Source organism: Lolium rigidum, chromosome 3 (genome assembly GCF_022539505.1).
Source record: "Lolium rigidum isolate FL_2022 chromosome 3, APGP_CSIRO_Lrig_0.1, whole genome shotgun sequence".
NCBI lineage: Eukaryota > Viridiplantae > Streptophyta > Magnoliopsida > Poales > Poaceae > Lolium > Lolium rigidum.
Genome location: NC_061510.1, coordinates 256,093,693 through 256,109,392, shown reverse-complemented (window position 1 = coordinate 256,109,392; position 15,700 = coordinate 256,093,693). Strand labels below are relative to the sequence as shown.

At 50.5% G+C, this 15,700-nt stretch overlaps 1 pseudogene; it reads right to left on the bottom strand.

Annotated features, from left to right (window-relative positions):
- Positions 1 to 4,030: 4,030 nt before the first annotated feature.
- LOC124704728 lies at positions 4,031 to 4,671 on the bottom strand (annotated as a pseudogene).
- Positions 4,672 to 15,700: the final 11,029 nt, after the last annotated feature.

Below are 15,700 nucleotides of genomic sequence, written 5' to 3'. Positions count from 1 at the left end.
ATCTAAACACCACGGGCAGAGGCACGTAAGGGAGTGACCAGCTGACCAGAGACGAGTGGAACCTAGATGTCGCGCCGAAACTGTGAAGAATCGGCTGCGGAACACAAGCTGAAGCTCGTACCTCAAAGGAGACCCAACGGCCAGACTTCGCGGCCAGAGACCGACCCACCGCACCACCAGATCGAACCCTGCAGTCGATTCACCGCCACCGCACCCGCCCCAAACTCGAATCCAGCCACCCCTTCCGCCGCTTCCCCGCTCGATACGGCTGCGGATCTTCGCCTCCGATGAAGAGAATCGTGCGGGAGCCCGCCACCGATTCACCCACCAAGAGGAACGCCCCGAAACTTCTCGGCAGACTGTGACAGCGAGGCAATCCGCTCGCCGCCGACGAGGCAGATTTAGTAGGGAGATCGACGAGGGAGTGAGAGGAAGTTGATTCGGATCCAAGAGAGGAGAGGGGTTGAGGACGATGAAAGGAGAAAGTACGGGAAAAGCATCTCGTGTATTGGAGGCTTGCGCCGCTTAGTTCGAGCCACTCGATCCCGATCCGACGGCCACGAGAGGGGAGCAATGTGTAAGACTAAAACGTGCTCAGGCAATAATTAGAAATTAGGTTTCCTAATTACTGTCTCTCCCATGCTTTCCCAATTACTATCTCTCCCGTTTAAACCAGGGATCTAGCGTAGTGGAGATGCTTCTCCACAAACTTCTTGCCCAGCAACGACCAGAATACGGAGCTGCGCGCTTTGAGATGGAACCCAGTGGTGCTCCTGTGCTCGATCGGCTCCAACTGCTCTGTCTTCCTCCGGTCCTCCAACTAAGAGCAGTCGCATCCCCAAACGATGTCCGGCAAAAATGCTGGATTGGTCGTTTGGGGAAGGCCGCGGCGTGGTGCCGTTTTGGGAGCTCCCGTTCCTAGCCACGCCCTCCAAATCTGACATTCAAACAAAAAGCAAGAGTAAAAGTCGTATCTGGAATTCATGATAGAGCCTCTATACACATGGATGGGTTAGGGACGTCGATCGATATTTTGGGCACGTCCGAACCGAGGCGGTCTTTGGAGCGCGCGACTGGAAGAGATTAAGTGTCAGGCATCCTCCAAAGATTCAGGAAACGCGGCTGGAAATGCTCTAATGTTGTGCAACTCAGCCTGCAGAAAGGTTGAACTCGGCGTTAAATGTGGCGTAGAAAATCTAGCGCATCCAAAGTTGATCAAATGTTTCTGAATAGTTACATGGCTTACTGTAGAATCAGCTTGCAAATATTAAATGTACAAAGTAGGATCAACTTTATACATATTTAAACACTTAATTCCTCAATTTTGAGAGCATCACGGACTCTAAGTGCTTCTCAGGTCGACCAAATTAAGGGCATCACCTATGTATATTGCCTAAGAGCATCTCTAGCAGAGCTCGTAAATATGTGAACTGTACCTGAACTCGTGTTTACGGTCGAAAAAGTGCCGGTGCAGATCAGAACTCGTCAAAAAAACTGTAAAAAAGCATATTCCACTAGACCCACATGTCAGACCTCTTTTTTTCCCTTTCCTCTTCTTCTTCCTTGCTCCACCACACACAAGCTGGCCGTGCTCCCGCCCGCGCCGCCCCGTTCCGGCCGTGCTCCCGTCCCGCCCCGCCCTCCCCGGCCCCGCTCACGCCGCCCCGCCCTCCCCGGCCCCCGCCCGCGCCGTCGCGCTCCGCCCGCATGCCCCGGCCCCGCCCGCGTCGCGTCCGCCCGCGCGCCGCCCCGCCCGGTCCCGCCCACGCCGCGCGGCCCGGCCACGCCCGGCTCCGCCCCGACCCGACTCCGCCTCGCCCGCCCCGCCCCGGACCAACTCCGCCCGCGCCGCCCTCCTCGGCATCGGCCCCGCTCGCGCCGCCCCTCCTCCGGCCGTGCCCGCGCTGCCCCGGCTCGGCCTCGTCTGCTCTGCCCCGCATCGACCTTTACCTCGCCCCGCGCGAGCTCACGCCGCCCACGAGCTCGCCCCACCCCGTGCCGCCCCACGCCGCAGCGAGGTCGCCCCGCCCCACTCCACCCCGCCCCGTCGCGAGCTCGCCGGAATTTGGTTGGATTCTGGCGAATTTAGTTGGATTTCGGCGACTCTACCGGCGGAAGCAGTAGCTCGTTCTAAAATTTCAGCGCGCCAAGATTAGAGGTTCATGTTCAGTTCGCTCCTTCAGCCCTACAAATACAGACCGAGTTTGGTTTTCGGTCTCGGCCCGGAAAAAAAATCGGTTTTGCCTCGTTTATGGTAACTGATCGGCGCCATTTTTCAGCCCGAACCCGTAAACTGGTGTTATTTTTCGGTTTTGGCCCTTTTACGGGCTCTGCTAGAGATGCTCTAACCACATCATAAGTTGGAGCCCACTGAACAATTTTATGGCTAAGGGTATGTTTCAAAAGCACACCATAAACTAGCTCCCCCGTATCAGAAAAAAATACAATAGATTTATAGCATTCTATTGCTTTAAGTATCCAACTACAAAAATAATAATATTCTATTGCTTGTGGGTTGTCCACAAGCTTGTAGGTTACCTAGAAGGTTGTTGCTTGTGGACAACCTTGTGGATAGGTTTCACTATGTATGTAGTCATCTATAAGAACTACCTTTTGCTTGTAGACAAGTTTGTGGACTACATAGTGGATGATGCTTCTGCAACCTGCTGCTACGTCTCCGCCTCCGATGTTCCATTCCCGCCGCCTGGGATCCCTTCCCTCGGTGCGCGAGGTGTCGCGGGTCGCCTCGAGAAAACATGGCCCAAGGACAGCGCCCAACATCACGGCGATGGCGGCCTCCATGTCTAGGTGCTCGCCTCCCTGTCAGCCACGTTCGTGACCGTCGACCCGGCGCGTTTCGGTTCCTGAGCTCCATCCTCTTCCCCCATGTCCAACTTAGGTGCCTTCTCTCTCTATAGTCTCTTTTTCTCGATTATTTCAAGCCAATTTCTCAGCATGTTCCTACGCGCGGTACTAATTTTATAGGCCTTCAGACAAAACAAAGGAGCAGGGGCATGAGCATGGAGTGTATCTGGAGGGCGTTCCATGCCGCGGAGGATGAGTTCCTGCAGCAGGTCCGGCATGTGTGTCCCAAGCGGTCCCGAGGGGCACCCGTCAGCTCCTGCTGGCTACTCGGCTCGATCTCCGGGGACATGCTTTAAGTGGCGAACCTCCGCGACTTTTTTCCGCGCCGTCCTCGGCTGCCTCGTGTTCGGAGGCGGGATGGCCATCACCCAACGGCTCTCCACCGACCATAACGTGGCCTCTGAGGGGGTCCGGCACGAGCTCACCGCGCAGAACCTAGATGACGCGTATATCGTGGTGCACACCGGGGGGCGTGGACAATAAGGGGATAATTCAGGTGAGAGCGCAACCAGGAAATCCCTTGCATCTGGTTAATTCGGTGCTTCTCTGAGATATTATAAGAAAAATACGGCAAATTGATGATAGTATGCATCTTCAAATCGTTGGTGTGTTTTGTGGTAGAATTTTTGATCTGCAGCACACATTGTTAAAAAAAGATCTGCATCACCTCACAAAATTATGAAATTATACGAACCATCAAGAACACTAATTTAGGCATGGGTCAAGTGTAGAATCCAGCTTCCAGCACCAAGGCACATGAGCCTTCTGGGACTCTCTTGAGGTTGGTTTACTTCTTTCCGATTTCTTCTTCTTCTTCTTCTTCTTCTTCTTCTTCTTCTTCTTCTTCTTCTTCTTCTTCTTCTTCTTCTTCTTCTTCTTCTTCTTCTTCTTCTTCTTCTTCTTCTTCTTCTTCTTCTTCTTCTTCTTCTTCTTCTTCTTCTTCTTCTTCTTCTTCTTCTTCTTCTTCTTCTTCTTCTTCTTCTTCTTCTTCTTCTTCTTCTTCTTCTTCTTCTTCTTCTTCTTCTTCTTCTTCTTCTTCTTCCTTCTCTCTTCTTCTTCTTCCTTCTTCTTCTTCTTCTTCTTCTTCTTCTTCTTCTTCTTCTTCTTCTTCTTCTTTCTTCTTCTTCTTCTTCTTCTTCTTTCTTCTTCTTCTTCTTCTTCTTCTTCTTCTTTCTTCTTCTTCTTCTTCTTCTTCTTCTTCTTCTTCTTCTTCTTCTTCTTCTTCTTCTTCCTCTTCTTCTTCTTCTTCTTCCTCTTCTTCTTCTTCTTCTTCTTCTTCTTCTTCTTCTTCTTCTTCTTCTTCTTCTTCTTCTTCTTCTTCTTCTTCTTCTTCTTCTTCTTCTTCTTCTTCTTCTTCTTCTTCTTCTTCTTCTTCTTCTTCTTCTTCTTCTTCTTCTTCTTCTTCTTCTTCTTCTTCTTCTTCTTCTTCTTCTTCTCTTCTTCTTCTTCTTCTTCTTCTTCTTCTTCTTCTTCTTCTTCTTCTTCTTCTTCTTCTTCTTCTTCTTCTTCTTCTTCTTCTTCTTCTTCTTCTTCTTCTTCTTCTTCTTCTTCTTCTTCTTCTTCTTCTTCTTCTTCTTCTTCTTCTTCTTCTTCTTCTTCTTCTTCTTCTTCTTCTTCTTCTTCTTCTTCTTCTTCTTCTTCTTCTTCTTCTTCTTCTTCTTCTTCTTCTTCTTCTTCTTCTTCTTCTTCTTCTTCTTCTTCTTCTTCTTCTTCTTCTTCTTCTTCTTCTTCTTCTTCTTCTTCTTCTTCTTCTTCTTCTTCTTCTTCTTCTTCTTCTTCTTCTTCTTCTTCTTCTTCTTCTTCTTCTTCTTCTTCTTCTTCTTCTTCTTCTTCTTCTTCTTCTTCTTCTTCTTCTTCTTCTTCTTCTTCTTCTTCTTCTTCTTCTTCTTCTTCTTCTTCTTCTTCTTCTTCTTCTTCTTCTTCTTCTTCTTCTTCTTCTTCTTCTTATTCTTCTTCATGTTGATTTGTTCCTGGTTTTTGCTGATTTCCGTGTATAAATTAGTGGTCATTTAATCTTCTTGCAGTTTCTCTTGCTCTCATCACGCCGGTGGCATTCCATACCGTCTTTCATTGTTCTCGGCAGAGTGTTTCTCTCTTTTAGATGTTAATCTGATCATTGTTTTTGTCATCCGCCTTTGGGATCTTATGTTGTGCTGTTTTTTTTGGGTGCATGTCATCAATTTTTGTTTGCGTTCCTATGAGAGGGTGGTGTGTTGCTGCACGACGGTAGGTCGTTTCTTCCTCTACCTTGCCTCCACCCATTGCGGTGATTTGTTCTTGGAGATACGATTCATTCTCATGTTCACGGCAGCCGTGGAAGGCCCGGGTGGTGTGTGTGTGTGTGGAAGATCTCCCTCTTCCGTGCCCTCTCCGTGGCACCATGCCGTTGGAGATCTTGATGGTTTGCATGCTCCTGTCCGACAGCAGCCGTGGCACATGCCGGGTGTTATGACTCGAAGGCGAGGCAGGCAAGCGGAACGGGCCTATTTTAGGTGGTGTTCCGCCTACGTTGTCTCCGAGTCGAGAGGTTCCTGATCCTTCATTCGTACCAGCTACTGCTTTGGTTGGGGGTTCTTTTGTGCTTATTACTTCTCCTGATGTTCAAGTTGCTTATTCCTCCGTTGCTTTATCTCATGTGAATGCTTGCAAGAGAGGTGCGGCTTGGCAAGCGGCCGCTTTTCTGTTATGAAGGTGCTTTGTTTCTTCTTTTTCATGCATGGTATGTGGTTGTTATGTATTGTTTTAGTCACCGCCTAGTAGCCTACTTTGTTGTTTTTGGCTTGCACTCAGATTCTTTCGGATATGTCGTTCCTCTTGGTCCTATCCCTGCCTGTGCCGCCTGGCTTTTTGGCTTTTACTTTAGTTTATACATCCAATTTTGTGTCTAACAATAACTGAAATTTGATAGATTATATGAAGGAAAGATCAGGGATAATTCTGGATAAACAGTGATGAGACATGCCAATATGTTCCTGTTAAGGGTTTTGTGGAGGCATTTTAACCTTTCCACGTTGGTTAAACTATAAAGAGTGAGTTAGCGGTCCAATTTGAGAACAGCAAAAGTCATATGGAGCCTTGAAAACACTACAAATATAGTGCCAACATGAAGGAACTATTCAAAGTTAACACCTACAGAGAGGTATATTGCTCATTAAAAGGAACTCCTTTGTGTTCATACTGAAGGCAACTCATGCGATGATTCTAAAACGAAAAATCAACAAAATTTCAAATCTAATTGATTTTGTTGTTATCTAAAAGTATGAAAGTACCGTACAATATCTTATAATTAATCACTAACAGATGGATATGCATGGGTGCTCTCTTCTTTGGGACCTTGATGACCATGTTCAATGATCTAGGAGGAGTAGCTCTAACCATTGTGAAGCTCCCTGCTTTCATGCCGGCGCTAATCTGCGTGGTTATGGTGCAATGATTCTAATTGGCTTGGACATGTGTAGGTATGATCCCAGCCCAGCCATATTACATTCCATTGTTGTCTTTTCTATCTTTTGACAACATAAATTCGATAGATAAACTTTTAGTTGTTGGACTTCACAACATCATTGCTTTGAACATTATACATCGGGCCTAGGGTACATGGTTTAATTATTTTGAAAGTGAAAATTTTGAGTGGTGAGTGCTACCACGGCATTGGCTAGGCAGCGATGAACAATTAGGGTAACAAAAGCATGGTTGTCACTCTCTTAGCTATTTATTGTTGGTTATTTCTCCTATTAGAAGATGACATTTGAGATGCACTATTATATATGTCAGGAAAATTTCATTATGAAGGTATTTGCTACCATATTTTCACGTCATTGCATCCCACGGACGTGGCGTGTCGCCGCGCCAAATTTCCTAGTTCTAGCTTGATTATGCCACTATACAGGTGAAGGTGACCTGGTCAATTTTGGATGTCCCCATGTCAGTGGGAAGAACATGACGGAACAATATGAGAGTGTCTTCTCGGTTTGTTTATGTCAGCCTACTTTCTACTTGTGGCATTTTAAATGTTTAGAAACATGTACTTGAAGGGGGTGATCATGAACAGGGCAAGTGCCCTGACATCTCGCCAACGCACATCATCTAAACAACTAAATAAATCACCAAACCGCCCATTGGCGAGTAAGGAGCACAACCGGTCTAGCAAACCATCAGAAAACACCAGTACGCGCCGTAGAGGCCGCTACCTCCGTCTTTCGTGAACCCATCCCCAAGAGGATCAATGCATTGGTGGTTCATTTGCTCATTGTTGGTTCATTTGCTCATTGTGGAGCACCTCAGGATGGAGACAGAGGTGTTGAGGAGGGGAGCTACTTGCTACTATGTCAATAAGGCCTTTGCTGGTGACGACTTGAGCCTGCTCAGCGGTAACATCATTCCTTTTTCTCATCGTCGGTGTGGTGGCGACATGAGGGCGATGTGCTCGGATGTTGTTGTATGCGATCTTGGGTGGTTGTAGCCAAAACCGTTGCTTCCAATTGGAGATCAACACATGGTGGCCATATGCCCACCATTCTGTGCGAGGAGGTGGCCTCTTCAGATGTCCAGTTCAACCTCCTATGTGGAGGCCCGTGCATGGATTCTCGGCGGAGCCACGCATTCTCTTTGCCCCAAGTGGTATAGTCCCTCGTGGTGATGCGAGCAACCAGCGGTGGAGTTTAAGTTCCGGTGGTAGGGAAGAAGACCTGATTGCTTTTCTATGTCACGCCCTAAGACCCGGCATGGGAGTGACATTTGTCACGCGCCTATAGATCGAGATACATGTACACATGCACGACTTAAAAACTGCAGACAGTGAAAAAATGTGTTCACTTCGATCGTGGACAAAAAAAAAGGCAGTGAAAAAATGTGTTGACTTCGATCGTGGACAAAGTACATGCAAGAACTCCTATCACATGGGTGGAGCCATCTATAAACATGGGTGTACAAATGCACACAAATTTTCTCCATAGCAATATAATCCAAAGGCAAGAATAGAGTTTTTCCAATTAGATCGGGGGTCTAGACCTGGGCAAGTACGTGCCAGTCCTCACCTGTTGGTCTGAGCCCTAGTATTGTACAAATAAACATACTCTAAATATCTTTGAAAGCACAGGTGATGAGAGTCTTGGAGATTATTATTTGACAAGTTAGGCTTCCGGTCTATTTCATCTTTAATTCACTGGACTGATCTTTTTATTGAAGTAACCGGCATGAGCAATTGTGTATACCAGATGATACCAAACTCATTGCAACGGGCAGATCTAATAATCAAATTGTATGTATGCAATTAGTACTATTCATATTGTAGTACGCAGTATACATATCATGCACATTTGACTTACTATTGAATCCATTGTAACTTGTAAGCGATATTTGACTAACAAAAAACTGTAAAGAACTGTGTGAATAGTTAAATTCATATTCTAGAAGTTTCTGTAAATTTTGTTACATAACTTACCACTACAAGGATATTAATTAGATTGTGTTCATTAGAACCAAGATATTTAAGAATATAAAAAACACACATGCACAAAAATTATACACAGACACTATATATTTCATACATTTAGTAGAATATCTTTCAATAAGATGTGCCATCTTTCAATTTTTGTATTTAAGGAGACTAGGTTCAAGATCTTTTAATACTCAATGTGACAAAAAAGCAAAAACAAAAAATCTTAATCATGTTATAAGATAAATTTTAAGTTTAGCAAAAGAGAAATAATTTTTTATGTGCTTAACTATGCGCAAATAATAGAATACATAGTCGTTAAAACAATTGTGCTAGAAAATAAGCTATGTATGTAACTATAAGAGTTTATTATAAGATATATATGTAATTATAAAAGTTCAGTATAAGTTCATTAGAAATCCATGTCTTTGTTGGCCGCCGCTGCATTGGCAGCATTGTCCCTCCTCTGCGTCTTCTCTCTCTTCTGTATACATACCAGGTAGTTGTATGGTTACGAGACTTGAAGCTAGCCTAATAAATGTCATAAGCAAAGCATGTTTATGTCTCATGTAATAGTACAAACAAATGGCATAAGCAGCGTCCTGATTTAGCGCCAAAGATGTGACCAAGTAGATTAACGATCATAGCTCAGGCTCAGGCTGAGGCCGAGGAGTAGAGGATGGCCCGGCCGATGCAGGCGAGGCTGACGTGGCAGAAGACGGCGCGTCCTTGGCGGCGCAGGCATGTTCGAGGGCATGGTGGCCGGGCTCGGTGGCACGTCCCGCCTTGGTAGCAGACTACGACAGCGCGTCCTTGGCGCGGCCGTTGGAGTCGGCGGCGGCCTTGAGGGTGCGGGCGGCGTTGGGAGCGCCATCCCGTGGCGAGGTGGCGAAGACGGTCTTGGCGATTTGCGCCTTGTCCTTGGCGTCGCAGGCACGGTCGAGGGCGTGGTGGCCGGGCTCGATGGCGCGTCCCGCCTCGGTAGTAGACTGCGACGGCGCGTCCTTGGCGCGGCCGTTGGAGTCGGCGGCGTTGGGAGCACGGTCCTGTGGCGACACGGTCTTGGCGGTGTTGGAGGCCCATGCGCGGTCCAAGGCGTGGTGGTCGGGATTGGGGGCGCGTCCCGCCTTGGCCGACGTCGAAGCGATGGACTTGGCAATGGCGGCCTCGCCGAGGACGGCCGCCTTGTTGGCTTCTTCGGCCGCGGCTTTGGCGGCCTTCTTGGCCTTCTTGGCCGCCGCTACATTGGCAGCATTGCCGGCATTCCTCTTCTCCTTCTTCTCCCTTTTCTTGGCCGCCTTCGCCTTCTTGGCCTCCTTCCTTTACTCCTCGTCCCCGGCCGCCGTTCTTGGCTGGCCGCGCTCAGGCGCAGGCGCTGACGCAGCACCGCACGCGCGCAAGAAACGCAGGAATAAGTCCCGGAAAGAGCCGAAGTGGCAAACTCTTCGGAGAAACTCGATCAACCGCGGCACCGGAGCGGGCTCCATCTGGAGCACGTCGACGGGCGGTGGCGGGCGCAGGTGTTGAGCTCAGAGAGGTGGCGGTTAGTTGGTGCGGGCGGGAAAAAAATAACGACCGCGGGAAAATTAAATAAGGAAAGGAGGGCTGACGGTTTGATTTCTTTTATTTTCTTTTTCTTCTTTCTTTATTTTCTCGTCTCTTTGAGCTCCGTCCGGCGACCGGCTCCGGCTCGTCTCGCCGACGTGTCTTTCCATCGGCTACCCAACATGTCGGTCGGTCGCTCGGTCGGTCAAGTTCCGACCCGACCCGACCATCTCCCCTCAAAATCAAAATCAAAACCCTATCTATCCCCTCTCTCAGCTCACCCTCCTTCCGCCGCCGGCGACGAGCTGCGCGCTGCCGTGAGGTCCAGCATGCCGCCCGCCTGCCTATTCACCGGCGCGCATCCACCTTCTTCCACCACATCTCCAGGCTGCACGCTTCTTCCCCAACCCCAGGAGGGCAGGGGCTCGGCTGCTCTACAACCTACTCGTCGGCTGCTCTGCATCACCAACCTTGGCTACGGCTGCAACCTCCACGGAGGTGGCAGCCATCCATTCCCTGTCGTCATCGTTCACCTGCTCGACACCAGCCGTCTCCAATGCCGGCGGTTCAAACTCCACAGCAAAATCCTACAGCGCCTGCAAGCTGTTCGACAGAGTGCCACAGTGCCCTGAGTGGTCACCAGATTGTGCTCCGCATGCTCCCTTCCGTTGCTTCTGCTGCTGGTGGTGCTTCTGCTGCTCCACTACTACATCGGCTACCTCCACGACGACTACTACGTCTGCATCGCATACGGCCTCAACTCCCTCTGCTGCTGTGCTGGACGGCGGTGGTTTAACCGCCCAGCAAATGAAGCACTGGTCGTTTCTCCGACGTGTACGGTCAGGTTGCCCTTCGGTTCCCCCATGCACTCTCTCATATACTGTGTCGTGCCCACTTCTAGTTGTAGGTCTCTGCTAGTACATGTTAGTTCTACGATGATAGAATTATTATAAGCTCAAGGTCGCCCCTGAGGCCGTCATCACTAATGCTGCTCCGTGCGAGGACATTGCCCTCACCGCAGAACCGCTAGCCATGGGCAACACAGCGGACCAAGTTTCGATGCCACCGTCGACCTTCCCCGCCGTGTCTCAGTGTGTGGTGACGACCTCCACGCCAATGACACCTCTGCTGAGGAGGTGTTCCTGGACACCCGCGTGGACATGTTCCCTACTCCTCCAATGCCGTCTGTGGTATCAACCAACCTTCCTGCCGTGCGAGGACATTGTCTGGGGACATGTGAAGATTTTTGTGCAGCTAGGCCATAAACTTGGTTCATTTAGGCATGAATGGTGGCGATGATTTATTTTTCAACTGCTTGCGACTAGACATTCAGAATTTTAGAGGGTTGCATGGGTCTCATGTTCGAGTTTGTGCAAACTTACAAGTCGTACTATACATATTACTGATTTATTTGTTTTGCTTCTTGTATGCCCATATTTTCCATGTCTTTTATTGTTTTCTTGCAGTATTCATGCATACTGTTATATCTAGTTTGCACTTTGTGGAGTACTGTACCAGTTTGGTTCATGTTACACACATTGTCTATCTAATAATATATGATCCACACGGATGTTTATTTCAGGCTCCAATAGGTTAACTCCTAGTGATGCACTTAGTGCTTATCACATTTCAGTTCACCACACTAGCTGAATTACCTTGCTTACTTAGTTACCACCGAGTCATCATATATATTGTTGTGTAATGTGGCTCACCTTATACCAAGATTTACTCATTGCTAACATCTGAAGTGTTCAGTGAAATATACAGCCTGACTTGTACACTCTACTCATGGTTGTCTTTTGTTCTTACATCAAAATTATACACCCGGTGACCAGGCATCGGAAGTCTCAAGCTGGCAAGAATCACAACTGAGGTCTTCGACACATGGAACAATGCTTTCACTTATTCCAATATCATTTCTACAACTGGATATGCAAACTAACAGCAAAGTATTTTCTATATGATGTTGACAGTAATGCTTCAATTCGATCATGTGCACACTAGCACTTGGGTAAAAATAATTTGGCTGCAGCAGCAGCAGCAAATGGCAGTAGGTAGGCAGCAGCAGCTCAATAACATTGACAGCTAACAACCTGATCCGAATTCATCTGTGGGTATCAGCTGCAGAAATCCAAAGCTGAAATACACAAACAATATCGAAAAGGCGTACCAAAAAAACGCAAGCAAAATCCAGAGCACACTACAGCCCCAAATTGTTGAGCTCCGCTTGAGGTTTGGGATGGAGGTAGTATATAACAAGTGATTTGCAGCTCTTCGTTCCATGACAAAATGCACGTAGTCTTGTAATGTTCTTTTATAATTTATTTTGTAAGTGTATTTGTAGAATGAGATGCAATGCTCGATGTATTGATCGGATGCATATGGCGGTACATATATAGGCCACGTCCTCGACTATACAAGGAAGGAGGCGGGCCCAATAGTAAATACAAGGATATGTATCGCTATACAATAACTACAGAGGATACACATCCGGATATACAAGATATGTATCTCAACACCCCCCCCCCGCAGTCGAAGCGTCGCCGGGTCGAACGCATAGACTGGACCGGAACTCCTCAAAAGATGCCGTGGGAAGACCCTTGGTCATGATATCCGCAAATTGTTGGGAGGTGGGCACATGAAGTACTCGAATGTGTCCAAGGGCCACCTATTCCCGAACAAAGTGGATGTCCAGCTCAATATGCTTAGTGCGGCGATGGTGAACCGGGTTGGCGGAGAGGTAGACGGCGGAGACATTGTCGCAGTAGACCACGGTGGCTTTGGCGACGGGACATGAGAGCTCAACGAGGAGTTGTCGCAGCCGGGAGACCTCGGCAACCGCGTTAGCAACAGCCCGGTACTCCGCTTCGGCGGCCGGAGCGAGATACCGTGGGCTGTCGCTTAGGACGACCGGGGAGATGAGCGAGGGGCCGAAGTAGACGCAGTAGCCGGACGTGGAGCGACGCGTGTCGGGGCAGCCTGCCCAATCGGCGTCCGAGTAGGCGACGATGTCCGTGGCGGTGGAGGCGTGGAGAGAGAGCCGAAGTCCATGGTACCACGAATGTAGCGGAGGATCCGCTTGACCGCAGCCCAATGAGGATCCCGCGGAGCGTGCATGTGAAGGCACACTCGCTGAACAGACATACGCAGCTCGGGGCGAGTCAAGGTGAGGTACTGCAGGGCACCGACGATGGAGCGGTAAGATGATGAGTCAGTGGCCAAGGAACCGTCTGTGGCGGAGAGCTTGGACTTCGTGTCGACAGGCGTCGCCGCGGATTTGCAATTAAGCATACCGGCGCGGTCCAGGAGCTCATGGGCGTATTTGCGCTGATGAAGAAAGAAGCCATCGGTGCGACGTACGACCTCGATGCCGAGGAAGTAGTGCAGAGGCCCCAAGTCCTTGAGGGCAAACTCAGCGCGAAGACGGTCGGTGAGCTGGCGCAGGAGGTCCGTGGACCTGGCCGTTAAGATGATGTCGTCGACGTAGAGCAGCAGGTACGCGGTGGTGGCGCCGTTGTTGTACACGAACATCTATGCATCGGAGCGGGTGGAGCGGAAGCCGAGTTGGTGAAGAAACGCTGCGATGCGCCGGGTACCGAGCGCGTGGGGCCTGCTTGAGCCCGTATAACGAGCGCGAGAGCAGGCACACATGGTCGGGGTGGGCGCCGTCGACGAACCCGGTGGGCTGTCGGCGGAAGACCTGCTCCTCGAGATGGCCGTGAAGGAAGGCGTTGGAGACGTCCATCCGATGCACGGGCCATGCGCGGGAGATCGCGAGCTCGAAGAACGGTGCGGATCGTCCCGGGCTTGACGACCGGGGCGAAGGTGTCGGTGAAGTCGACGCCGGCGCGCCGGCGAAACCGCGAACCACCCACCGCGCCTTGTGGCGGTCGAGGGTACCGTCCGGATGGAACTTGTGCTTGAAGACCCACTTCCCGGTGATGATGTTGGCGTGAGGGGCGGGGAACAAGCGTCCATGTCCGGGTTCCGCTGCAGGGCGTCGAACTCATCATGCATGGCCGCAAACCATCGCGGGTCGCGGAGAGCAGCCCGGGCAGAGGCGGGCAGGGGCGACGGTAGGACTGGTGAAGGCGCGGAAGTCGACACGGTGCAGACGTACTCGTCCGAGGGGTACCGCGTACTCGGGACGCGAATCCCCGGGCGAGCGCGCGTGAGGGGGCCCGCCGCCGGTGCTGGAGGAGGCGGAGGCGGGGCCGGAGGCGAGGCATCACCCGAGCTGGTGCTCGAGGGCGACGCGGTCGAGGACGCAGCGGTGCTCGAGGATGACACGGCGGTGCCCGAGGCAGTGCTCGAGGGCGACGCGGGCGGTGTCTAGGGCGAGGCGGGGGCGCCCGAGGCGGGGCTCGAGGGCGCCGCGTGTGAGCCCGAGGCAGGGCTCGAGGGCGTCACGGGGGGCGTCGCAGCTGTAGTAGAGGGAGCGCGCGGGGGCGCTGCCGCAGGGACCTCCACCAAGGTAGGGCCGCGACGCTGCGGACTGTCAGTCGCGGAAGGAGAAGTCCGCACCTGTTCCTGTGCAAAGGGAAAACAGTGCTCATCAAAGTAAACGTGCCGAGACATGATGACGCGGTGAGAGACCGGATCATAGCAACGGTAGCCTTTGGTGTTAGCCGGGTAACCGAGAAATACACACAGAATGGAGCGAGGTGCGAGTTTATGAGGGGTGGTGGCAGCGGTACTAGGGAAACAATGACAACCGAAAATACAGAGACCGTCGTATGAGGGAGGTGAGCCAAACAGGAGGTTATGTGGTGTGTAATTCCAGCGAGGGCGACACGGGCGTAGGTTGACTAGGAGGGTGGCGGTGGAGAGGGCGTCCGGCCAGAATCGGGGGGCATGTGAGCGTGGAACAGGAGGGTACGGACACAGTCATTAAGGGTGCGTAGGACGCGCTCGGCGCGGCCGTTCTGCTGGGAGGTGTATGGGCAAGTTAGGCGGAATATGGTGTCGTGGGTGGAGAGGAGGGTGCGGGTGGCAGTGTTGTCGAACTCCTTGCCGTTGTCAGTTTGGAGGGCGAGGATGGGGCGACCGAACTGCGTAGACACATAAGAATAAAGGCGGTGAGTGTCGAAGCGACGTCAGATTTCTTACGAAGAGGAAAAGTCCAGACAAAGTGAGAAAAATCATCGAGAATAACTAGATAATAAAGAAAACCAGAATGACTCGGTATAGGGGACGTCCATACATCACTATGAAGTAATTGAAAAGGAAAAGATGCAACTGTGGATGAAGTACTAAAAGGAAGCCGAACATGTTTGCCTAGTCGGCGAGGCATCACATGAGTGAGCCGCCAGTTTATTACATGAAAAAGAGAAGCCTCTCATTATTTGGCGGAGCGAGGTGGAGCTGGGATGACCAAGACGAGCGTGCCAAAGGTCGACGCCGGCAGAGAGCGCCCGAGGTGCAGCGTGAGTGGAGGAAGACGGCTGAACGGGGTGCAGGTCGCCGGGACTCTCACAGCGGTGCAAAACCATCCGGGTACGGGCGTCCTTTACAGAAAAACCAAACTCGTCAAATTCCACAGTTACAGAGTTATCACGAGAAAGATTTTTGACGGAAACTAAATTCTGAACAAGATGTGGTGAAACTAAGACATTATTAAGAGACAATGGTGTGGAATTAGAAGGAAAAGGAGTGGAGCCAATATGAGAGATGGGAAGACCAGCACCGTTACCAACGATGATGCGAGAGGAAGTGGATGTCGGAGAGGAAGTGGAAAGGTTACCCGGGTGAGCAGCCATGTGTGCGGAGGCTCCGGTGTCCATGAACCAATCGCCACCGCCAGAGTAAGCGCCCGACGAGGGGGCGTGCTGAAGGGCGGTGTACAGCGCGGGG